Genomic DNA, 27,894 nt, shown 5'->3' on the forward strand with positions numbered 1-27,894 from the left:
ATTCAAAACACAACTTGATCTTTTGATATGCTAAATTACTGAATTTCCCTTTAATATGTCCTTTGTGTTTCAATGTAGTTTTCCATTGCTGCTCTCTGGCTGATTAAATATTCATTCAGCTGCAGAAAGCTTTTTATTAGAGCTTTAATTAGAACGTAGCTCAAACTGCATGGCTCCTTGGTTTTAGCAGGATTACAGGAACTGTTTGTGCAGTGATTGAGCCCTCTTCCTCCCAGCTAACACATCACACTGCAGTATATTTGTTTCATAGAGTACAAGCAGCATGACTATTTTTAGACAAATGAACCACATATGCATAATGTTTGCATGTGCATCAGTGATAGCCTCTTTACTCAACATCAGCTGATGTCACCACGGCCATATAAGGCCTTTGACTCGGTTGCCATGTTGCCCTCTTCCCTCACTTCCTAGTTTGAGCCAATCGGTGGGGGTTTCCAGCCGGCAGAGGGTTGTGATTTGCAGACTAGTCTTCTATTTCTGCAGGCAGTGTGTGATTCTTTTATAGTGCCTGCAAACAGCAAGACACAGACGTGCACTACACTTATGCAACACAACCCTGCCTGCAGCCTGCACACAGAACTGTGGGTTATCCTACATTTTCAAAAGAGAATTATCCCTTTAATATTCCGATTTTGAGTTTAACACAAGCACTTTATTCATTAGTGCTTCAGTGTTTTTTCTCTCATCACTCTATTCTCATAGGATTTCCTCATCATGTTGTTGCTATTTTATATTATGCTCATATGAATTTACTCTGTATGAAGAATGAAACATGAATTCAGGGACACTCTCTGCTGCTTCCTCAGACTAATACTGACTAATTACTGTCAGCTCCCATTCTGGGGCTTCATAAAACCCACATGGTGAAATCGCAGATGCACACATGCTTTGTTCCATTGTCATACTTTATTCTTTATTCATACTTTATTCTTATTCTTTTGGAGCTGTGTGTAACAAAAAGCAATTTCCCCCTGGGGATTATTAAAGTAATTCTGATTCTGATTCTGATACAAACTAACCACCAAATTTCTGATTTAATCTAGTGCAGCAGGGGGAAAAAAAAGCACATATGCTATCAAGAGACTGGGATCGAAGGCATTTTTGTCCTCTGATGAACCCTCATGTTCTACAGTGATGTTTTTCCACTTGTCGGCCTTCTGGGGACATTGCGTAGTCATGGGCTAGCTCATTACCTCACTGTTCAGGTTATCTGTGCTCTTTACTTCTACAGCATGTACCATTTGTACGCTATGAGGTCATAACTTCAAACGTTATGTTTACTCAGTGGAAGCGACAGTGTAACTGAGGAAGCATGATATGCCAGTGTTAAAGCAGGAATCTGTGTGACGATCAGAGGAGTTTCACTTCAGCTCTCACAAAACATTGATCAACTTTGACAAGCTAAAAAATTAAAACCTCTTCCTGGTTTGGTTGTTTTTTGCGCGGATGAAAACTTTAAGGAATCCGACATCTATCAAAACAAACTAGCAAAAACAAGTCACAAACTGACGGTCCTCGAATATTTCAGATAAATGTATCAAAGTCCCTGAATTCATGTGCTAAGACGGAATCGTCCTCTCCATGTACAACGGTTTGTTCTAACAACTTTCATGTCATTACCTAAGCCTGGACCACTGTTACAGCATGTGATAAACATACCAGATGTCCACATCTCCTCTCTCTTACCAACTAATTACATGATTAATGCCTTGTTATCACCCTGCTGAGATTAAAGCCACACTGCGTACGTCTTGAAGCGCTGGGGCTGGACTCTTCCCAGAGGGGGTCATTGTAGGTATCAACCTGAGAATGCTTTACTGACCTGCCGCTCCCCTCTTGGAGCTCATTAACCAGTCTCAGATCTAGCGCACAAGTGATAGACTGGGGCCAATAAAGGGCTATGCCCTCCGGTGGGGACAGAGGGAGATTTATGTGGCCTATATAAAAGGCCATTAGGGAACTGGCTGGCATTTTAGGCACGTAGGAGGGATGAAACCCTGATATCTCATCTGTACTAATCAACATACTCAAATGGAAGAGCATAATTTCGTATGTGGGCTAAAATGTGGCGGGGGTGAGAGGTGGGATGAGTGAGGCGGAGGGCGGATGATAATGGTTGGATCTGATTCTCTTCCATGGTTAAGCCGGCACGACAGCTCCATTGTTCTCCTCGCTAAGCTGGCTGTAACTCCACAAAGAAAATAAAGCCAAACCTGCCCAGGTCACCAACCAAAAGAACATGATGTTAAACAGCCGAAAGCCCAGACTACGGCCAAGTAATGGCTTAATCATCATTTGTTCTTTTGCTGGAACACATACCATACATTATGTCTGGTTTTAGTCCAATTAGTGTTCCCAGCCAGACTCCTCTCTCATCACACCGTGTCTTAATTAGGTGCTGCTTTAGGGTGAAGGAGGGCGGACAATTCCCTGGTGTACTTCCATACCCTCACGCATCCTATAGCAGCCAAATTCCTCTCGACACCCTGTAAATAACACAATGCACACAAATAGAAGGAGCAATATGGTCTGCTTTTCTTGGCCCCTACAACAATTATTTGAAAACAGTGGAAGTCGCTCTTCCCCATTATGGGTATTTGTATGTTTTTAGAAAGTTAAATTCTATATTAGTGAGACAATTCTAAAATTGCAGTCAATTTTTGGACCAATTCAAAAATCAAAATAAAATTATTATTATCATAAAATTATTTCCTGCTTGAGCACAGCTGCTGATGATAATGAATAGGCAAAAATATAAAAATCAAATGGTGTCCAACTGTCTTTATACAACTATTTACAATTAAAAAACAACAACACTGCATTAACTCTATATTGGCTGGATTTTCTTTTATTACTTTTCAGACTCATGGGCAGCCTGTCATGTCACTGTTTCAGATGATGATAGCAGATGATTTAACTTTATGGTCTCTCATTCTCCACTGAAATAGAGGCAGAAATGCAGGATGGGGGTGAGAACAAAGGGAGAGTTGTAGAAAAGCTGATAGGATTAAAAGCATAACTGCATCACAAGTTTACTCATAAAACTGGACATTCAAAGCCTCATTCAAATTGGAAAGGATGAATGGAACTTCACAGAGCAGCTTGGTGAATGGGGATTTTTGCGCGGTACGAGAGCTGGGGGACAGAATCACATGCAATTAATTGTCAAGTTGACAAATTTGGACAGCAATGAAATACAACAACCTCCTTAATCACATTCTCTTATAGACTCTTATAGTCAAACTATAAGACATGAAGACGTGTATTCAGAGAGGACAAGAATTAATCAATACAGGACCTGCAGGTCAGTGCACTTAAGTCTGGGCTTAGTATGTAATCCCTGTTTTATCCTGCTCAGTATAACCAGTGGTCAGCCGTCCTCAGGCTACTGTTGAATAATGGAAAGCACTGAAGCAAAAGGTCAAACTGACGCTCTACCTGGATTCTTTGTGCTGAACCGGTTTAGTATGCACACAAATTACAGTTCAAAATGCTGGCGATGCACTCCTGATGAAGATGAGGAGGACTGCTGAATAAACATGTGCAAACATACAGTGAAATAAAAAAATGAGTCTGCCTGCGCTGTGCTATGCATAGAACCAGAACAGACTCACATCCTTCGTCTCTATCTCTCACATCCAAAAAAGCATATGGAGTAAAAATGAAGGAGACCCTTTTCCTGCTCGCAGCAATGAGTCACAATACAGAACCTGCATTCAAACTATGCCATTTATATTTTCATTTTTATTCTTCGTCTCTTTCGTCATGTAAATACCCCTGCCCCCTCTTCCTGTGAACTGTACAGTCTTTTTTTAATTTTAATATTGTGTCTTTTGCACTATTTCGTCTTCCTGTTTTTTTGCACTGCCTACGAGAGCTGCTATTTCAAATTTTGTTGCTTTCTTTGAACAATGACAATAAAATAATTCTGATTCTGATAACAGACCTGTGTGTACACTCATCTTGGGGTATCAGATCCCTCAACATTAGGGTCATTCAGTCCACCTCATGATATAAACCAAATGACAACAATTGCCCTTTCTGAATGAACCTCAAACCTATAATGGCACATACAGCTTAATTTTCCATTTAATTTTAGTCTAATATTTAAGTGAATTAGGAAAAACAGAAATTGCTTCTATAACCCTCATTTGTTTCCATTATCTTAACCAATCACCAACTGCCTTCGAATGATAAAGTGTAATGTTAATTGTATTTAAAAACACAATGAAAATATGCTAGATGCATGTTTCAGAGGCTACTTGGGATAATGTGCTAGATAATTACTGGAATCTGAGCTTGAAATGCCGTAGGGATACTGGGTCAGCTTAGCCAGGGAAGGACAATACTGCAAACGAACAGCAGGGGGAGCTAATTTGATACCAAAACATCTCATAACAAGCACGGTTTAGTTGGAAACACTAATGCTTTAAATAAGGAGCAACAAAGATTGCCGGATGTAGAAAGGGTGAACAATTAAGTGTTACTTACTGTTATTTCATTTTAAACAGACTTTGTCATCCAATCAAAGCAGTGTTTTCTACGGGTATGGAGATGTTCACCTCTTTGTGTTTACATTATTCAGCCCCGCATCCAGGTAGGCAATAAGCCTCACTAGTATCTATGTGTATTTATCAACACTTTAATATCAGGCAAGTGTTATACTAACCACTGTTTAAAGCTGGCATAAAGCTATATAACAAATATTTACAACGTGCATTATAGTAAGCATCAAATACATATCAGCTATTTAATAATGAGATTAAAGGAGAAAAAAAAGCATAAATTAAGGCTTTTCTAAAAATTTTATTTTTTGTGGCGGGTGCTAGAGCAGGTCATAGTTTAGCCTCCTTTTTAAATAGCACGATTGCCTCAAGCACAGCCAGTAGAGCCATCCAATAAGAACAATAGTAAACTCTGTGCTGAAAGAAAGACACCTGGACAGAGAGCACACACACATGGAGAGGGATACACTGAGCATAAAAGAGAGGCAGAGCAAACAGATGGAAGTGACAGAGTGACAAATAGGAAAGAACAAGTGATAAAAGAGAGGAAACAGCTTGTGTGTGTGTGTGCATATGTCTGCAGAAGACCTTTTGTCTGAGCAGCTTGCTGCGGACGCGGCCCCATAGCTTGGCCCCGGTGTTGGTGTGCCTCTTGAGCACAGGGGTCTGCGGCTGGCTGGACAGATTGTGCTGGTTCTGGTCCACGCAGCAGTGCTGCTCCAGGCGCTCACACACCGAGTTCAAGTTAACATCCGACACTAGGATCTCCGTCATCCCAAAGCCTCTGAGTGCCCCTTCTACACTGTACCTCTTATAACAAGGAGGGGGAGGATGGGTCCCCACGTAACCTCTCACTGATCACCAGATCAGATGCTGGAGAGTCGCTTCAGGAATTAACCAGGGGGAAAAAAACCTCTTCCACAGCAGATATATATTCACTTCAATAAAGGAAAGAGTGACGAGAGGGAGGAAAACGAGATGCTGCCATGGTCTCCTTGATACGCCTGATAATAACTCCACGTTGGTGCGTCTCTCTGTAAGCTTATTCCATAGTCAGCTGCCAACATCTCCTCGCTGTGCAATCTGCCTTCCACAACGGCAAACACAGATACAGAGCGCTAGAGCGAGGCTAGAGAGAGAAAGAGAGAGAGAGAAGAGGGAGGGAGATCGGGGGAGTGAATGAGCTCCTGTTGTCACAGAGCGACCGTGCTTCTCCAGATGTTGATGGACACACCTCCAAAGTGAGGAAGGAGGGAAGGAGGGAGCAGTAAACAGTCAATGAGCAATGGGAAGCAGAGGAAAGAGAGAGAGGGAGAGTGACAGAGAGAGAGGGATGGAGGGACTGCTAAACGATGTACTGTGTTTTGCTCAGGGCTCTGACCCCTTGTCAACCTATCCCAGAGCTGGTCAGCACACGGGATGAGCAAAGACAAGAATGCAATAAAGACAGAGAGGTAGAGAGGGTGTTGCCCGTTACTGAATGCTAAATATCTGAGGACAAAATGTCATTGTCAGTCAAAATCTGACAAGAGCCACATTTTTTCTCTCTTTTTACCCCCTCCTCCTCTTCCTCTTCCTCACCAGTAATCGTGCCTTTCCGTGCAGATGGCTTCTCTTACAGTTCTCTAGTTTCCACATGGACAGGACAGCCGGAGCAGGCCGCTCTTAAAAGCCGTATTCCTCTGTATAATGGATCGATAGGGGCAAGGGAGTCTGTGCATGCCTGTCAATCTCCATCTCCGTCCGCCATGTCCCAGCCCATTTGAATTAGAGGGGAGAAATATTCTTCTGGGTAAAGGTTACAGACGTGAGGCTGCATTTTAAAACCTCCAGACCAGTAAGACAGACTGTCTGCTGGGCTGAATGGTAGTTCGGATTCAGAGTCAGTGTCTACTGGTAGGTGAACTTATGCCTGCTGATTGTACAGTGATTCATAAAGCGTTTCATACAAGAGGCGAGGATCATGTTACACAGCTTCCTTCATCCACTGAAAAGGTGGGACGCAGCTGTGTTTACTAGGATGGCAAGTGAGATGCATAAATATGACTTCTAAGATAAACAGTTTTTCTGCAAAATATTCTTCTGTCCTAAATGTGTCAACCTCAGCTACTACAATAATGGAAACAATCAGAAGCAATTGAAAGTAATAACTTTTTCAATACTAAAGTCAATGAAGTTATTGATTATTGGTATTCAAGCTGAGGATTTGATGATTTGTCTGTTACATTTGCTACATTTGCTCTAAAACAGCAGTTACAAGGAGAAAAAGTGTAAGATAATATATTTACTGGTATATTCACAATGGTACTGGTTACTGTAGACTCTGAACACAGTCATCATGTCATCACGAGGCACCTCAGATACCATGGTGTAAAAACATGTGGGTTAGTGTGTGTTCCGTGGTGAAGATAAGATAGGAGGGGTGAGCAGGACAGCCTGTATGTCTGACATTATGACCAACAATGTAGGAGGAGGGTGGGGTAAGAATGGAGGAGACCTCAGCCAACCCTCACCACAGAGTATTTTTAACTCCCAGGGTCCGTAACTATGAGACGTACATGCTCCATGCGTCACATCTTGGAAAGAATGTCTGGGAAAACCATGTTTTGGAGATGAGGAGGAAAAAACCCACAGGGAGACAGGAGATATTTTTGGACAAGATGAGGGAGAAGGGTAATAGATGGGTATATTTCAACTCTGTATACGGTAAGTGTTATACGTCTTAGTGTGTGAGACATTTTGTTGGAGTAGAGGTGAAATGTAACATTTAATTTGAATTTAATCTAATTATCAAGTGTCCAAAGTGTTAAAGATTCAAAGCTCTTGGGGACATTGCCTTAAAAGGATACTCCAGCAAGTTAATGTTACAAGTCAGGGGGCACATTAAAAACAGAAACATCAAAATTGAAGTGGTGGAAGCCGAAATATTCTGACTTTGACTTCCTCGAGTTCCAAAACTACTGGATCCTACATTTCCCATAATGCAACAATTCACATGACCCCTGCTGAATGCCCACTTCTTTCAAACCCCACGCCTGCATTTTGTGGTGCAGGCATTCTGTGCACCTAAGCAACTTTTTGGGCTCTTGGTTTTCTTTTTAACAGACAATAAGGCCTGAAAGTCAAAAGATACTGTCAGCAGTGTAACCCCACCCCTCCCCCTCTCAAAAAAAAAAGAGGTCCTCAGCAAACCCTCTTTGCCTCACACCTGTCCTCACTTTCGACATTGTTTTCTTATGCATCCTCTTCTATATTTTTTTTAAAGCATATTTATATTCGGAATCTTGAAATTGATCATTTTCGTCAACCAGGTAAGATGCTCGACACACACAGAGCACAGTTACATGTCAGAGTATAGCAGTAGCTGTCAGGCATCTATACTATGAACAGGGTCAACCAGAGTCCATCACTTCACAACACATCACATCAGTAAAATCATGGAGTGAATACATGCGTGCATGCGCTCCCAGCCGGAAGAACACAAACATACTGTACATTCATACATCCAGTGCTTCACTCTGTCTAGTGTTCATGAACTATTTATGGTATTAAAAACACACGCCTACACACTGCCCATGCAGACATGTTAACCCAGAACACCGTGAGCTCACATGAACTCCACACACATTAAAACTATCCAAGCAGTGGTGCACACAGGCCGTCACAGCTTCCCAGAAACCCACATTTACCCCATATGTGACATTTAAATGCAAAATAATAACAGGATAGCGATGTGCCAGGATAATATTTGTCTCAATCTTGCTGGAACTATTTTGGCTCTCCGGTTTAGTTGGTTGGATGGGTGTTTCTGTGCGTAAGAGTAGCAGAATAATAGGCCCTTGTTTTCCTAAAAAGCGCTCGCATAGATAAAAATGTACTGTGGAGATAAATTAACTGTGTGAGAGGATGAACTGTGTGGGGCCTTGAGCATGGAAGACAACAGAATGATAAAAAGTGGAAAGATGCAAGCCCAGGGGAGGAGGAGGGAGTCCAACACGGAGATACGATTAAGAGTTCTTGTGGGAATGGGAGACCACATGAAAGAAGAGAAAACAGAGTAATTAGTAAAAGTGGTAATCCTTGAGATGCTTTTTGGTGCCGGGTTGGTGCTCAGAACATGTTGCCGTGGTGCTAGTATGGCCTCAGAGATCACCTAACAGTGTGGCTGTGAGCTTGTCTTTTCCTTTTACTGCTAATTAAGCTGAATTTGCTCCGTGTGATGGTCTGTCTTTCGTGACTGACAGTGGGTCATACCAAGAACCCAATCCTTTCATTTTTCTACTATTGTAACAGCTTTTGTTGCTGGAAATCTGCCTCTACGCTGTCACCATAATAAAGATAAAAAATTTTCCAATCATACAACCATGAAAAGGTGACAGAGCAGATGGTTCAGCCCTAAGTGCCTTTGCTCTGACATCAGAACCAGCCCTGGCTCTTAATTATAGATGTGCTGGGTGGTAAAGCCCTTGTAAAGCCACTCCATATGACCAGACAAGAGGGGGGGGAAGGGCGTGTTGAACTAGGTCCTAGTTTCCTCTCCAAACTCCATCTGGGACTGCGGCCGCTCCCTGACAAGCACTGTGATTTTGTTGATTCTGCGATTCTCTGGCCTTCACTCCTGCAGGCTTCAGCACTGCTCTGCCAATCACAGAGGCCCTCAAGAGACGGAGATAAATTAATGATCAATTTAACGGCTACAGCGCTCCGACATGAATATGGAGCACTTCTGAATCCATGCCTGGCTAATGTACATGGCTTGGTCCTGACACTGCAGTCAGTCTAGTGTTTCAGTGTGTTTTACATGTAACAAGACATTGTGGGAACATTGTACAGCTGCTGAAAACATCTGTCTATACAGGCTTTGTAACTGACCTTGTATGAAACACACCTTTTGTGTGAGGGCCCACCCTAAGCAGTCCACAATGAAGTCTTTTCATATCATAAGCACTTTAACTACAAATTCCATCCTGACTAAAAGCTGAAATATTTGACATTAACAAGATCTTGTGAACTACAACTACAGATTCTGTGCAGCGGCTCTCCTCACAGTGAGAAGGTGCTGGGCTCTAATCCAACTCCCAGCTGGGGTCTTTCTCTGTTTGCATGTGCTGCTTGACCTAGTAGAAAATGTATCAATGGCTGGTATACTGGATTGTTATGTTGTTATGTTATTATGGGAGAAGTCCTGGAGGTGGAGCCTCCAGGAGGGAAATTGTTTCTTTGGGTTCACCTAAATCCCCATAAAAAACCACAAACTTGTCGTTTTTAAATTTCGGTTTGTGGACGGATTAAACAAACAAGAAACAACATGTTCATTAGATACATTTAGAGGTGCTGGTAAGCAGATTTTTGAGTTTCAGACAAAGCATGTGAATAAGTGTTTTTACTAAATTGTTGAACTATAACTTAAAATTTAGTGTCAATTTTAGTGTTTTTTGCATAATCTTGTTTGATAGCATTTTTAAGGAGGCTCAGTCAGTCTTTTAGTAGTCTTATCAAAGCAAGAATGATCTCCACCTACAGAGAGACTGTTAACAAGCACTCTGTATCTTGATGGTTTGTTGTTTATTTACTACCTATGCACAAACAGGATTCACAGTTACTGTACCGGTAGCCCAATCCATGCTACAGTGTGTGCATACATTCATATTCCTGGCCTCAGCTCTGGAACGTTCTCACTATAAACCCCTGGGAAGCAGCAGAGGAACAAAGGTGATCATTTGGGACTTGGGTATTGGAAAATGATGAAATCAAAAAGAAAGGGGAAGTAACCTTGAGCTTATTTGACTTACTCATCAAAAATGACGAAGTGCTGTATTTTCATCATGTGCGACTCTGAGGCCTGTGATTGGCTGACATGGCAGGCAGGGTGACGCCGATAGCCACAAGCCTTGTTTTGAGCGAATAATTCAATCAGATTTAATTTGAACAGTCTCTGTAAGTATGTTTACAGCATGGATCTGTCCACCTCTTTGATCTTTCCTGCTGCCTTCACTCCTGCTTAGGCGAGAGGAAGGGGAACTAGAGTAAAAAAGGAGGTGTGCGTGTGTGTACGTATGAGGGGGGCTTTCGAGGGAGGGTCCTTCAGGGTACAGTGGGAGTGCTAAAATGAGAGTGCAGAGGCAGGAGGGGGTTTGGCAGGTTGGGAAATCACAGCCTCGGGGTGCTCTACAGATTATTCCTGCTTCTCTTTCATCTGAGCCGTTGGGGGGCATCTCCCTCAGATTAACCACTCCATCACTTATTAAGCACTTTGGAACAAAAGCGGTGATGGAGGGGGAAGAAAAGAGCAGGAGCTAGGAGAGGGTTTCATTATCATGTAGCTTGAGTCTGTTGTGTGTTGTTGGGTGTGGTTGGGATGTGAAGAGGAGTATAAGCAGGTGAAAAAAAGAAAGCATTCAGGATATGAATATACCCAGATATTTAAAGCCTTCACACTTCCGTAAAAGTAAATCAGCAGAAAAACCTTTTAGAACTGGTGTTCCCTTCTCTACAGAGTTTTGAATCTGAGCAGTAGTATTTGGATGCAGGTAAGGACGGAGAGAGAACCTCAAAGATTATTTGATCAGGATTTGTCCTTTAACTCCCACATTAAACAGATTTCTAGAACTGCCTTTTTCCATCTACATAATATTGCCAAAATCAGGCCCATCATATCCACTGATGATCCAGAAAAATTGGTCCATGCATTTGTCACTTCTAGGTTGGACTATTGTAACTCATTATTATCAGGCTGCCCCAATAAGTCGTTAAAGACTCTCCAGCTGGTCCAGAATGCTGCTGCTTGTGTTCTGACGAGAACTAAAAGAAGAGACCACATTTCTCCTGTACTGGTTTCTCTTCATTGGCTTCCAGTAAAATCTAGAATAGAGTTTAAAATCCTTCTCCTCACCTACAAGGCTCTTAAGGGTCAGGCCCCATCATATCTTAAAGAGCTTATAGTACCGTACTACCCCACTAGAGCACTGCGCTCCCAGAATGCAGGCCTACTGGTGGTTCCCAAAGTCTCCAAAAGTAGTTCAGGAGGCAGAGCCTTCAGCTATCAGGCTCCTCTCCTGTGGAACCTCCTTCCAGTTTGGGTTCGGGGGGCAGACACCCTCTCTACATTTAAGAGTAGACTAAAAACCTTCCTTTTTGACAAAGCATATATTTAAGGGCTGGCTCAGGCCTTAGACCAGCCCCTAGTTATGCTGCTATAGGCTTAGACTGCCAGGGGACTCCTATGGTGCACTGAGCTCCTCTATTCTCTATCCTCCTCTTCCTCTAAATCCATCCATCCATCCATCCATTTTCTATACCGCTTATCCGTCAGGGTCACGGGGGGAGCTGGAGCCTATCCCAGCTGACTTCGGGCGAGAGGCGGGGTACACCCTGGACTGGTCGCCAGCCAATCGCAGGGCCACATACAGAGACAGAGACAGACAGACAACCTTTCACTCTCACACTCACACCTATGGGCAATTTAGAGTTACCAATTAACCTAATGTGCATGTCTTTGGATTGTGGGAGGAAGCCGGAGTACCCGGAGAGAACCCACGCTAGCATGGGGAGAACATGCAAACTCCACACAGAAACACCCCGGGTTCAAACCGGGATTCAAACCCGGGACCTTCTTGCTGTGAGGCAACAGTGCTAACCACAGCACCACCATGCTGCCTTTCCTCTAAATCGTTATGTCTCATGTCAGCCAAATGTCTGCCACTAACTTGCTATCTTCCCCGGAGCGTTTCTGTGCTTTCTCATCTCTCAGGTTCCTGTGGATCCTGTGGATCCTGGTCCTGGCCCTGCTGATGTGGGTCTCTAGTTCCTGTGGGTCCTGGTCCCGGTCCCGGTCCCGCTGATGTGGTTCTCCATCAACCAATGGATGTGCGTCTGTCCAAGGCTACAGCCTGTCCGTCCTTGGGAGCTGGATCTCTCCTTCACTGTGGTGCTCCCGGAGGTTTCTCTTTTCCCACTGGGTTTTTTGAGTTTTTCCTTCCCGAAGAAGGAGGGTCATAAAGGGCAGGTGATGCCTCGGACTGATCCACCGGACTGATCCATTGGCCTCATCGACTGCTGGACTCTTTATTAGATTGTTTGTTCGCTTACACTTGTTTATTTCAGTGAACTTTGTAAAGCACTATGAGACACTCTGTTGTGATATTGGGCTATACAAAATAAATTGAATTGAATTGAAAGATAAACTCAGCGCGAGGACACACAGCTCAAAAAGAGGTTGGGTGATGCAAGAGCAAATGATGAAGCAGTAACGCTGCAGGTTCCGCATGATAAACCTGCATTCAAACAATGAGGTCACACCCTACACACATGCTGTTCTTCACATTTTTCCATGTTGGGATTCATGTACTTCCACTTTATTATGTAAAATTGCTTATTGTTACGTTTATTACCCCAGTCTTAAATTATTTTCTAATTTCTACTGTCTCTGTTATTCCTCATAATGATTTGATTATCATTCACTCCCACAGAGCAGAGCAGTGACACAGCTGATGCTCTGTATGTGTACCAACAAAAATTGAAATGTGTCTTTCCTTGGCTCAAAGTGTATTTGTTTACCAAACAACAGAAATCTTTTCAGTTGAACAGACAAACAACAGAACCTCCTTCGTGGAGGTAATTACAGCTGAATGACACAATGAACTTCCTCTCTCATCTCGCATCCCTGGTAAACATTGTAGCATCCAGCTAAAACTTGAGTTTTAAATAAACACTCATGGATCAAAATAAAATAGAAGCTGCACGAGGAAAATTTGCATTTTTGAAACCCCAACTGCAACTTTTTGGAATTTTTTCTAAACTTCATGGTCATAAAGCACCATAAGACCAAGAAATCACAACCCTGAGCGTCTGGGTCTACTTTTTGTCCTTAGCTGAAAGGAGGAGAGGAGATTGTGATAAAAAATCTTTCCACAGCAGGTTTAGCCATCATTCCAGTCCAGGTTTTTCTGGATAGAGCACTTGCTCGCTGTGCTGTGCTTTGTTAGTTCTTGAGCACAGACATGCATGAGATGTCCAGTTGCTGTTCTGCCTGGCATCAGTTTAATCTGCAACCAGGCCAATGCATGGAAGTAAGACTCAAGGGGGGATGACACATTCTTCTTTGTTTCAGAAACAATTTGGGATGTAGACTGCAACAGGCCGTGCTTTCTTCACACAAACCCTTCTGCCCTTTTAGTGCAATGTGAATGTGAACCCATTACTCTGAATTGTGATCTTAGTGTTGTGCCCTCTGCTTGACAGGGACATGGTTATGTTACATCTAAACAGTGTGACCCAGTTTCAGTGATGACGAGAATGCAGCCTCACAGGACGACGTGACCTGCTTGAATAATTCACTCTAAAGTGTAAAACCACGGCTGACTGGACACGGCCACCTGGAAAATTACAGCAGGGAGGATGATGGTCGGACTAAAAGAGAGGAAGAAATGACAGGATGATCTCAAATGACGGAGGCTACAGTAAAAAAAACGTTGACGAAAAACAAGAAAAACAAGTACGGCCATCTAAATGTTAGGGAAGAGGGCATGTTAGACTGTGTTTAGACAAGTTTTTAGAGATGTGTTCATGATGTCGACATTTCTTTCTGATGTCCAGTCATGATGAAGAGGAGGTGAGGACTGATGCTAAAGAGGCAGCAGACAGGCTAGCTAATGCCATCTTCACTTTGACATGAATAATAAAACACCCCAAATATTAACTGGAGTCTTGTTGTCACTGTGAGGTTGCACAGACTCAAGGAAATGACTGTGCTCGGCCAGGAAATAGTCCAGCACATAACCACCCTGTAAACCTTGTAGTGTTAGCTGGCCGTAGCCTTATATTTAAAGCACAGACATGGCAGCGATATCGTTCTTCTCATTTAACTCTCAGCAAGAAAGCTTTTCACTTTCTTTGGGTGTATTTCCCAAAATGTCCAAAAATGTCTTTAAGTGGAGCAGTTATGAAAAAAACAAAACAACGCACTGCATGAACTCCAAATGATTAACACCATAAAATGTGACTGAGGTGGTGTATTTTCTCAACAATGTGCAAACAACTGAGAACACACCTTCATAAAGGACATAAAATCACAATCATCAAAAATTCTGTTCTGTAACTCTGACATTTTATTTTCCATGAAAACTGCATCAGCTATTCTGTTAACTAATTAATAGCAGCATCCACACACTCCCAGCCCTCCTGTTTCTTTCAAAAACAAGTATAAAAAAAACACCCTGTAAGTGGAAAATCAATTATTCAATCAATGGAGACTCTACTTGCTTCAGCTCCTCAGAAGCACCCTGATGATTGGGTTGATATGATGACCAATCTCTGGGTAACAGTGTTAGCAGGGCAGCACAGCAAACCACCTCAGGCTTATAAGGAGGAGCTGTGGCTAAACACTTTCTCTCTGATGCACCACTGTACTCTGTCTCTTCTTCTCTTTCTTCCGCTTTGATCCCAAGTGTTTCTACCCTCCTTCCAAGTCACGTGTAAAGAAGACAAATAAACTAACTAAATAACAGTGTTTTCCACTAATGATCGATTCCAAGCCACCACTGGCAAGATTAGTGAGGCTGGATCACAGTGTCTAACCAGAGATATCCTGCTTCCTTCATGCCGGCTGAGTGGAACATCATCAGGTTGTACTGAAAGGAAAGGAGAAGATAAAAGTGGGCAGAGATGCAATCAACCCAAGCAACTCCTCTGCAGCCCCTGGAACATACACAGCACACATTCCTCTCCCGGCTATTATACAACACCCATTACATAATTCAAATATTTTGTGACTATGAGGAAGGGCACCTCAAAAGTCTATTTCACAGTCACAAAATATTTGAATAGACTTTTGAGGTGCCCTCCCTCATAAACGCCCACTCAGCTCTTTGAAAGCAAGACCAGCAGAGGGAACAGGTACACACTCAAGCTGGCACCCCCACTGGATCAACACATTTTATAATTCTGCCAGGGACGCTTTTTTTGAAGATGGCTCAGATGAATTCAGCACGACACGCTGGTTATGCAACAGGCTGCTTCAAGCGAAGCAATGTACAGAGAGCACTCGTCATCAGAAAAACACAGAGCTAGAGAGAACAGTGTTATTCTCCAGGGTTATTTAAACTGCTTCATTTCAGTGGTTAAGTCATAGTGGAGTATTGTAAAGCATGGAAAAAAAAGGAACAAGATCAAGTTGAAATGCTTTGATCCCCGACATGTTACATGTGGCATCCTCATGAGGAGTCTGGAGGGACTTTAGAAACACTTCCTCCACATGAAAACAATTACTTCATCATAAGCCTAATCTGCGGTGGCAAAAGTGGCCCAATACTGAGGACAATGGTCAGAAATTCAACAGGCAATAAAAACAGCTGTGTTATTATGGCAGTGAAAGAGTTAAACGACATGTAGATTCCACCTTATGATCATTATCGTTATATGTTTACATCGTTTTAACTCAATACAGAGTATCTATATCTGTCAAGTTAGGAATAGTTTGTTTCATTGGCAAAGATCTGTGAGGGTGGCCAGCTGTCAGTCTGCCGTTTTAAACACTTGGAAAGCAGAACTGGAAAAGAACTGCATTATGATTGACTGTGAAAACATTAATACTACAAAACCTGTTTTGATAAAGCATCCGTTTTTGGACTCTGAAGAGTGGGAGGGGTTTCTGATATTTACTGATAAAATGAATAACGAATTAGATAAGGGAATGTATGATAAATGCACCAACCAGTGCACAGTTCATGCCGTCTGCACAGTCCAAACAGGAAATGGGCAGCTTCCCTCCCTTGCCCTGGGACAGGAAATCATAAAGCAGGATTAAACGCCTGGCGCTGCTCACTGGTCCTGCCGTATGAACAGCATAATGTCATGGGCAGTCACGGACTCAACAACAATTGGAAGCCTTTGCAATAACCAAAATTATAAAAACCTGATCCATGAAAGGTAGCCAAGGGTTTGCAAAGCATGGATTCTAGACATAGAGCTAAAAATCATTTATGTCCAGTCAGAATTCATCTCAGTACTACACTACCTAACTGCCCAGTTTCTTCTGCATTCACATTAAACATGGAGAAGCCTTGTACCACTCTGAGAAGTGAAGTGGAAGGAATATGTAAAGGTCATCAGGACTTGCTCAAATGTGAAGAGAAGGAAAATAAACACGAAAGCACGCAGGTCTGAGCCATGACCTGAAACAACTGACCCAAACACCTTCTGAGAAAAGACACAGTAGAAAGAGGCAACAATCTATACAGTACGCATATGTAAAGTGCTTTTTAACTATGTAAGCTACGTTTTCAACCAGTAATGATTCAAGATGAGTTCCTTTTAACAAGAAATTAGTCAGTGTTCAAATCTTAAAAATCTGGCTTTTATTTTACACAATAAGTAGCTGTCATGCACTTACTGGATATTGCTATTTCGTCCATTCTAACCACTATGTTAGAAGGGATAGAAATCTGGGTATTATAAACCACATGTCCGCCACTGTACATCAGCTCATGCTTACATTAGGGTTAAAGGTCACAGTCTAGATATGGCTACAGGCTGAAAGCATTATTTTAGGGACCTTGCATTCACTTTAAATCTCCCTACAAGCCTGAGAAGAACACTATTAATAAACAAAAATGTGCCTCAGCCAGCAGTTTTCATGTCCACTCATTTTTCTCTAGGTCTAGCAGGCAAATTCATGTTGTTTGTGGCTAGGGGCTTTCTCTCTTGACTCATCCATGAATACGGCTAGATCACTACAGGAGCCGAGCAGATGCCTCTTCAACACTTTAGCATGCACAAAACTGCAAGCAGAAACTCAAAAATAACAGCTGCAGTACCTCAAGCTACTGATTAAGAGTCAACTTCTGTTTCATCTTCTTATTGTGGAGAGGATACATAAGCTAAGCACTAGGTATCAGCCAAAAATTGTAAAAAAAAAAAAAAAAAAAAAAAAAGAAAGAAAAATTGACTTAATAGGAAAAATTATGAACACTCTTCATTTACCAACTCACAGCTAGTCAAAACTTTGTATTGCTGAATTGTTGTTACTTTAGATGGCAGGCAGAGCATATAAAGACAGATTGGACAGGTTACTGAGGCATAAACACAGATAAAAAGGTGCTTTAACAAGGACTGTGGGGCTAGGGTTAGGGTTAGGGTATATTGAAAATATAGACAGACAATATCAAAACCTTATATGACCATGATGCATTTGATCAGCCATTTCTCCCGTCCTGTTGGGAAAGGCCGTCTAAGTTTGTCTAAACATCATTAGATCTGAACCACCACATGTTACCTAAATGTCGTAACTTGTTTTACAAAGCATCTCTTGAGGTTGTAAAACGGAAAAACCAGAATGTCAGTAATCCCTCTGACATGCAAACTACTGGACAGATGCTTATGGACGCTTCTGGGGAAAATGTTTAGGGTGAAACACTACACAGCAGACAGGATGTAGTAGGGAAGTGTAGTGAATAGGGAGATCCAGTCCAATACCAATCCGTCCCTCAAATGTTTGACCAAGACACTATTCTTTTAAGATTTACAGATACTGCTTGAAAGCTGACACTGACCTTCCAGTTTCTAAGATCAGCCATGCTAAATTTGTGTTTACTTCATATGCTATAGCACACTTTGGATTGAAGCCACAATTCTGAATAAAACAAGAAAGCACTCTGCCAATAATAATTCCATGTACTCCTGCTGCTGACCACTGCTCCACTGTCCTCTCCACCATATCTCCAATTCCTAGAAACAACCAAACCTTATACAGGCCCCACTGCAGATCAACCATCCTGCCTAATGAAGTGCACAACCACAGTGGGCACATACTTGCTCAATCTCAGACCCCAGCTATGGCCATGTGGAAAGCATCAAAGTTCCTGCACAATCATCATGTCTAAACAAACAGCTGAGGAGAGCATTTTAACAAAGTGGCAATTGAGTAAACACTATTGCTTCGTAACTGTCCAGCCTGATCATCAACTTCCCTGGGGTAGTGTGGCATTCAAAACAAACAAGGGAAGAGCAAATGTCAGCTACAGATGGATATCCATCATATCTTACTGCTGAAGGAACAGCTCTGGTCCCCTGACTGCCCACTTAAAAGCCAGAACGGGCTCTCCACGCTGGGACACAGTGTGGTGCTGAGGCCCATTTAGTTTAATATGGGCCGAAAGGCTGCCAACAACAACAAGAGGAAAAAGGGAGAGGGAGGAGGAGAGGGAGAAAAGTATTCTGGTCTCACTGGGTTTTTGGGGATAAAAAACACAGAGTTGCATCTGGTGGTCAGAGACTTAGTTCTGGCAGTGATGTGAAATCTGATTAGAAAAGAAAAGAAGGCAGCGAGACACCAAGGGGTGTCTCTGTAGAGCTGTCCCAACACAAGGATGAAGGAGGAAAGTGTGGAGGAGAGAAGAAAGACTGCTTTAAAGAAATAGTTTTACATTTTACAGAAAAAACGCTTATACGCTTTCTTGCAGAAATTTTGAAAACTGATTCCTCTCTTGTATTGGTCTGTTGAATATAAAGGCTACAGCCAGCAGCTGTTATGTTTAGGTTAGCTTTACCGCTTTAGGATGTCACTATGGCTATCCAAAAAATAGTCTGACACGTAACATCAGAAAAAAATCCAAAATTGCCATTTTTATACTTAAGATCTTTTATGGATGAAACAAAGAAGATATCATATGTTAATCAGTGAGCTTTAAGGGTGCTGCTAGGTGGATTTTATTATTTGTGGACAGAGCCTGGATAGCTGTTGTTTACAGTCTTTGATCTAAACTAAGTTGATTAAACTACTTTGTTTTGTAACCTGTGAGGATCGGATACAATACTCACCAAACCATTTAAAAAGTTTCTGTAACAACAATATATGTAATTGGTCCACATACAAGTGTTTTCTAACCTGAAGCAATGATGGTTAATGTTTGGTTAGGTTTAGGGAAAAAAACAACAACTTTGTTATGGTTAGGGGACCTTCAACGACATAATTACAATTATAACCACTTAATTACAGTTAGAGAACAAACAAGGTCATGGTTCAAAGAAACCAACATTGACCGTCAGTAGGAAAATATAAAAGGTCTCCTGTGTTAAAGACCACTATTCTGTTTACCAGAACATCCACCAAGACCACCTCCCTTCGGCAGACTTAGTAGCTCTGTAATGACATCATCCAACTTTCTTCTTTGCTCCTGATGGACAACAGTCATAATTACTGTGGCTGCTAGAAGGCTTTGTCACTTGGAATATATGCTATGAATGATGCTTTCTCTGTTCTTAGGAGGCCAGTCTCCTCAAACAAGAATCTAATGTTAAGCTTTCTACTCATATAAACCCTGGTTGTCAACTTACATGATCCTTTACTACTTTATATTACTTATTGTATGAATTTCATATAAAAAAAGATGTTAAATCTTTAGCTTAAAACAATGGGCGAAGACGACAGAGCAGAAACAAAGAGAGCAGACGGACAGACTTTGACACACAGGACACTCAACCATTGACCACAAAGGGATTTCACAGACCCATAGCGGAGGAGAACCCTAGACAATCCATGGTTTGAGTCTCGCAGTGCGCTGGCAGGCAGAGCCAAGCATGAAATGAGCTTTGCCACTCAGAGTCAGACTGGGACTGTGATGACAGGGATGAGGCGAATCTTCTTCCCCAATGTCATCTGTTGTCTATAAATTCACAGCTTGAGAGCAGCCAGGAGATGTGTGAGTGTGAAGTTCATGTGTGATACAGTAGAAAAGATGACCGTCCTGGACCAGGGTAAAAAACTGAATTAAATTTGTCCGCAGACACAAAGAAAGAGAAATTCTTGTTCCAGAGAGACCAGAGAACACAGAGTTTAAATCATATAAAAGACTTTAGTTTAGTCACCATTTGTTGGTCTGCTAGCAGTAGTTCCTGCTATGAAAACTGGATAAAAGTTGATTGTTTTAAACACAGCAGGGTGACAAAGATGGCGAGAGGTTGGGGTGTTCATAAAAAGGCAACTTATCATTATTAATGACCACTTCTTGCTTCTCTCTGCGCTTTTGTCTTCAACTGCAGAGCCTCTGCATTGTCCTCAGGCTCCAGAGCTACTTAGCAGCTGAAACAATAAGAGAGGCACTGGGACATTTTGAATGAGACAACTGATCCTGACCGGTCAAAGCAGAAAACTCAAGCTCTTATGGCTGGACTGAGAGTCTCTCATCACCTCTCACGTTTTTATCTGAGCGTGGAACTGACAGCCTCTGTGTTGAAATATGACACCCCTTGTATTAGCTGATCCCCCCACCACCTACTTCTTCAGACTGCTTCCAATTATTTCTGAACCCTGACTCTTCCACAAGACAAAAGGGCGGCAGTAAATGCGTGGAGAGATTCACGGTGCGCCTCTGGAGAGCATTTCATTTCTCAGGCTGTGATGAGCTCCTTTGTTCTCACTTTAACTCTCAGCATCACATAATTGGCCACCATCTGGGGCTCTCGTTCCTGTTCTCCTCCTCCACCTGTGCCTCTCTGACTGGGCTCTCCACGTGTGCTACATATGCATGTTTCATGCTAGGAAATCATACATCTGTTGTGAATCCGGTACACTTCCCTGAAACATTATGTAATGTTATAATGAGGACCAATTACAAAGCAGGGTTGCCCTCGACATCTCCGAGGTCCATTGGAGGGCAGTGTGTTTGAATTTTCTGCTAAAAAACAAAGAGAGAGACAGTGTGGGACAAATGGGATGCTGAGGGAAAGAGACAGTGAAATGTAAAGGAGGTCACATGGAGAACCTTTGGCTTTTATGTGGCCTTTTCATAATCTGACTTTATTCTTTCACAGGGTCTCCAATCGTCCAACAGCTACATAAAAGATATGTTTCTTGCTTTGCTCTTCCAACACAGGTAATTTTTTTATCTTTGGCTGAATCAGAAGTCTATGGAACGCCTCCAACTTGCAGAGTCCGGCAGTTGAGATTTGATCTAGTTCTTGTATCCGTTGATAAGACTGGTTAGATTCAGAATACAGTGAGATTCTTCATCTCTTTCAAGGCTGAAATTCAGAATGTTTCATAGGTAGTTTGGCTCTAGGAATGGTGATGACACTGTATCGGTGGTCCACTGCTGTGGTCAAGACTCAAATATCTCAACATCAGTGGATTGCCATGATATCTTATGCAGACATTCATGGTGCCCAGAGGATAAAGCCTACTGACTTGATATTCTGACTCTTCCTCTTGTGCCACTATGAGGTTGACAGTTTTAGCTTTTCGTTAATGTCTCAACACTATTGGATGAATTGGCATTCGATATAGACATTCATGCCCAATACTTTGGTCAGTTATTTAGCCTAAGAACTGAAAGAGCAGACTACACAGACTGAAAGTAGAATTGTGATTCAAAGGCCAACTAACTCTTTGCTGTACAAATGTATTTAAACACTTGCACTACATGATTAACTAATTAATTCAACTGATGTTTAAGCACATGGTGAACTTCATCAGACTGTGAGGAAAACAACTCTTTGCAGCATCAGGACAGTCCAACATACCAACATCTGGTTTAGTTGTTGTCCTCCCTATATATCAACACATTAGAATTCCTCATTCTTGTCTTTTCCTCCCAACTTAAAACACCTTCCTAGACAAACTCAATACAATCAAGCTGGATAGCAAGTGATGATCAAATGTGTCAGTTTTGTCTTCGCTCTCACATAAAAACTAGATTGGACAGGTCAGGGGCTTTTTTTCTCTATTCATAAAGAAAAAAAAAGGTGGATATCTACACGTTTGCGTGATCGAAGAATGCCTACAGGAGAGCATGTAGCTATTTAGGGCATGCATATCCCATGAGGCAGAGTGGATGTTTTAAGTGGGTACAAAGGCTGTCTAAGTGAGGGCTGTGACGGAGGAGCTTCTTTGTTAGAAGATGACAGGGAAAGACAAAAATCCATCAAAACGCTGCTATCAGCTCCACTGATCAAGGATTGTCTGATGAGGAAGTCGGCTTAATTGGGACTCATCAATAAAAAAGCACCATATGCTCAAACACAGACTATGAGGGATGAGCCTCATTAAAAACCATAGCGAAAAAATAAACTACAGGGAGGATAAAGAATAAAATAAGCAGGATTTGGGGGGAAAAGAGCAATAAGGATTTTTGTTGGTGAATAAATACACACACCATCTATCTAAAACCCCCACCCCAAGACACACACACACACACACACACACCCCTAGCCAGACAAAGAAGACACAAGCTAAAAGACACCAGGTAATATAGCAGGCTGAAGTTATTGATATCATTTACAATGCATTAGCCCATCACCCATTTGTGTGTGTATGTGTGTCTGGTTTTGCCCCCAGGGAGGCTGAACACACACAGCAGGCTCCCATCTGTTAATGTTGTTGACAGCTTTGGGTGTGTGTATATGTGAGTGTGTATAGCTGCAGGGGGTGCACAGCATAGAAACATGACAGATCACAGCCCTAAATGACAGGGGGCAGACACAAAATAGATGACACCATCTATTAGACACTAATTTATATTAATACCTACACACTGAGGCATGAACACAAACACGCACACACACACCCTCATTAAAATCACTGAGCTCCATCTTAAAAACAAATACTACATGAAATACCACCACCCTGTATGCCCCAGAGACATTTTTAACAGAAATTACATTTCTCCACACACTTTGGAGTCCTGGGCACAGTTTCCATGACAAGCAAAAGAAAGAAAAAACTAATTTTGTTCAGTGTCCCATCAGTGTTGATTGTGTGCCACACTGTTTTATTACATGACAATAAAGAATTCAAAAAAACCTTTATTTCGGGCTGATTTTGTTGCCATTTTCCCATCTACTTACAAATAGTTCAACTGTTGTACATATTGTACATATTACTAAATACACTCTCCAGGCTATATTTCACTCTCATGACAGCTTGATGTTGGTATGTTTAATCGAACACTGAGAGATGAGATCAGAGCTTGAGGCCTGCACTTTCTGCACTGGCTGAGTGCCACTGGTCCACAAGCTTCACCACCAATTCTCCAGATGGCCAGCCTGCTATTAGCCCAAACAACGGCACTTTCACCAATAAACCCATCACGTAGAATGTAAATGTCAAACTTTGCATCTAATGCTTTATCTGGAGGAAAGCGCTTCGGCTCTTAAGTGGGAATGAGAGTGAGGATAGATGCTTGCCCTAAAGCTTTACAACCCCTCTGCACCCGTAGTTTTACAGTAACACTGGCTAATGCATGAGCCCCTATCTGATGAAGAGCTGCCAGGAACAGGCAGCTTCATCTCCCCTTTTTCTTTTCTCTCCCAATGCCCAACTTCTCTGGCTCCTATTATCTCTGGGAAGCTGTTCAAAACTATCAGGTTACTGCTTATTGAGGGCCAGTAACACTGCTGCTATGGGGGGTTGGCATGCACTCACCCCGGAATCAAACCAATAAAAGCAACCCCCAGCATTGTGCAGAGGGGGGAGCACGAGTGTTGGGGAAGATGGGAGGGGAAGGAGCGGGTTGAGAGGTTGAGGTGGTGTCCCTTTGCTGGGGACATTACGGGAGATGTTACATGACTATGATAACATAATAGGATCTACATCAACAAGCTATGAACAGTACAGGACACTGTTCCAGGACATGCAGTTCCTCTATAGACACATAGTATGAGATACTCAGCACTACGAGGAGGACATTCAGTGCAGCACCATGTGATGTTGGCCATGATCTCTTACGTGACTCTCAACATGGACTAATAGGCTTTTATTTGCAATGGACTTCAGAGATAATGATTCTCACCTCAATAAGTGTTAGAAAACAATATCAAAAGAGCCTTACAGCGGAATGTCATTGTCTCTTTCTAACCAGTCCTGAATAGAGCAGCAGACTAAATAACTGAAGGTGCTGCTGTATGTATGACAGAAAACACTCTTTTTCTGATAAGATGAGAAATAAAAGCCCAAAGAGGTGAGCCCGGGGAGGCTAAAATGGGGTGCACGGGGGCTGGGTTACGAGATGAAAGCTTTGCTGATGCTGGGTGATATGATGTGTCCCTGCCAGACAAAGCACTGGGGGCGTTAACCTAAACAGTTACATAACTGGTCCTCTAAAGACAAGTATTGCAAGCTACAGCTGACACATAGGGGTCATTTGGAAGAACTTTCACAGCGCACGAGGAAGACCAGATGATTGTTTGCACTTTCCATTAATAACCAGTTGAGGACTTGGTGTCTCTTTACAGTAAGATTGAACACAATCCTGCCAAAGATTTGTGAAGGACCACACTGGAAATGAAATATTATCCGAAATCAACGTCTTAGCCTGAAGAGGTGGTAATTAAAAAACATCAATCTCCTCATTTCGGAATCCAGCCTCAATGCCTGACAGCAAAAATAATCAAAGCCTTCGACTGTAATTGAGGTCACACCATGTGTTAAGAAAAAAAAGCTCATTTAGCCAGAGGACAATCAGTGGGGTTGCAGAGAAAAAATATCAGTGACAACATGCCAAAGAAATCACACACTGGAAGCAGTGCTTTTCTTTAACTGGCAACTGATACTGATCAATTTTCCAAATCGCCTGCTCTGAGACATTTAAGAATCTATTGGTGCTGCCAGTTTGAGAGACAGGGGGAGTGTAACCCTGACATTGTTGCTATTTAATAGAGGATTAGCAACGTGACCTCAGAGATCAGAGGTTATCTGCTAGGGGGAACGTCAGCTGGGTGAAGGGCAGGAAATAAATGGTGGCATTTTCCCCTGTGGACAAGCAACTCAATCAAGCTAACAGGAGTGTGCTACTGTCTAATGTTTTTCCTTCACTGCTTATGTGGGTGTTTGTGCGCGTGCTCACTGGTGAAAATCACAAACAACATACCTCCTGCACAGGCACAAGGCACATTTACAGAAAATACAGCATAAACAAAAATCCACCAGGCTTCCTCGGTTACTATCAAAATAAAATCTCTGGCCCGAGCCATAATGTCTTCTGATGATAGAGGCGATCAACTTTCTCATCGGTAACAAAATGAAATAACAGCAGTGGGTAAAAAAAGAAAACTTCCAGCCCAATATGCCCATAAATGGTCAGTCAGTATTCCACGAGCTTGTTAAATAAATCAGAGGGTCTCCAGAGAGGAAAGCAAAACATTGAAGGCTCCTTCTAAACTCAGCTTCACTAGGAAAGCAAACAGCTCGGGTCCAAGTGAATGTCTCTTTAGGTATGCACTCTAGACTATGGAGCAGACCGATGTCCCTCAGGCTAATTCTTTGCAAAAATGTGCAATACTTTCTTGGTTGCCATGTGATATAAAATATCTGCGTCATGTGACGAAACGTCATCCAACTCTCTAAAACCATATGTAAACACTGTGCAGTAAACCAAAAGTACATCCAGACTCAAATTAAGGGGTTTTCAAGTTTATCTTGAAAAACTAAACCTCTCATGTTTGAGAGCCTCAAAACAGTATGAGACCAAGGGTGAGGTCATCATTCATTTTTGACACAGACATACATTAACAGGCCGACTGTATATCGATTGATGGTGATAATATCCATAACAAATGCCATGTTGTTGTACTTGACCCATGTTAATGTTATGTTACATTTCTCAGTTAAACCACCACAACCCTGCAGTATCAGTGCCTTTGATATCACTGATACAGCATCATCATCCATCATCATAGTAGCAGATGCGCTACTAATGACTACTTATGGATTAATCTATCAAGTTATTTTCTAGATGTATTGATTCACTGTTTTGTCTATGAAATGTCTAAAAACAGTGAAAAAAATCTTGAAAATGTCTTGTTTAGTCTGACCCCAAAATATATTTAGTTTACTATTATGTACCAAAATGATTATTTGATTACCAAAACTGTTGGTAACTAATTTTCTCTTGATCAACTACTTAATTAATCAACAAACAATAATTGCAGCTCTGCAAAGCTGATAAAATCAATAGAAACTGTTTCTCTATCAAAATCTTCCACTTCTGCTGCACTACATACCCACCATCCCAACAACCTCTCCATAGTACACACTCACACACCATTCCCACCCTCTCGGAGTCTATTTTCCCCTTCTCACAGCCAGTCAGCGAACATGTGGTGTATTTATTTGCTTTTTTGGCTGTTGTTGGCTGGGAGTGGATGTTCCCAGCAGCAGAGAGGGTGGCTTTTACTGTCATGTAAGATACAATGCATAAATGCTGATAAAACACTATACCTCAAGTGAGGAGTAAGAGAGTGGAATGGAATAATGCTGTATGTTATTCTGGCTCTGCTTGAAAAATTAGAGATCATAACTAGAACAGGTACAATGCTACATTAAGATGCATATGGATCTGAAACGGTCAAACGAGAAGTTTGCTTGTATGAGCCACACTCACTCTCATTCCCATTTGCTCTTCAGAGGAAATCAAAGGCAACATTCAAGGACACAAACCATCAAACTAAATGAGAAAAGCATGGAAAGTTGTGGCGACAAACAGGAAATGCTACATCAAATATGTCGTTGGTGGTTTTTTTCCATTCAAAGACTGTTTGAAAGATATACAACAGGAACTTGGGTCTGGGGAGAAACAACATGCCCTCGCAAGAACATACGATTTCCAAGATATTTTTGAGATGCAACCATTCCTCTAAAATGCAACATTATGCGAGTGATTCATGTCTGCCCCACTTTCTCTCGATATTAGACAAGAGATTTGCATTCCCAGTGCAACATGTCACTGATACTCCTTTACCTGCGACTGCAAATGTTATTCTACACGCAGCAGCAACAAACAAATGTTGAAATGTTTTAACTGATTTATATCTTCTGTTAAGTTTGAAGAGTTAAAAAGTACCAGAAGCAGGTTCAAAAATAACCTGCTACAAGCTCACCTCTAGAACTGACACATGCACATGAGAAAGTGTGAGGAACAACTAAAACCCTCAAAGCTGACCTAAATTCAGAAGGCCAAACTCCAACTGCAACAGAAGCAATTGGACCAACTTGAAGAGGAAATGACAGGAGTCAAGCTTCACTTGACGGAACAGATTTTCCTAAGAGGTTCTAGAAAAATGGAAATATGACTCCTCCGCAGCCTGCTCTGCAAAACCTAAACAACAATGCAGAGCGGAGAATAGCATTTTGGCTTTTTATCGAGAAACCACAGATTCCACTGTGTAGGCAGGATCTAGTTAACAATACTGAAATGGGTTTTTATAGAAACATTTCTCACAACAAGACAGGGGAAATCCCCCTTAAATAAACTCACTTTCAGGCCATTAATCCAACCAGCATCATTAGAGGCTACCACGACAAGCCCATTTCACTGAGCGTGGAGGCTAGACAGCTAATTAACATGAGTCACATGTTGGGAAACGTCCCCAAAAAGACACA

General features: G+C 42.0%; 1 protein-coding gene across 3 annotated transcripts in view; it reads right to left on the bottom strand.

Annotated features, from left to right (window-relative positions):
• The window catches only part of abr (ABR activator of RhoGEF and GTPase), a 122,343-nt gene that overhangs the window by 9,926 nt on the left and 84,523 nt on the right, over nt 1–27,894 (bottom strand). The window lies entirely within an intron of this gene.

This window comes from Pempheris klunzingeri, chromosome 14 (assembly GCF_042242105.1).
Source record: "Pempheris klunzingeri isolate RE-2024b chromosome 14, fPemKlu1.hap1, whole genome shotgun sequence".
NCBI classification, from domain to species: Eukaryota; Metazoa; Chordata; class Actinopteri; order Acropomatiformes; family Pempheridae; genus Pempheris; species Pempheris klunzingeri.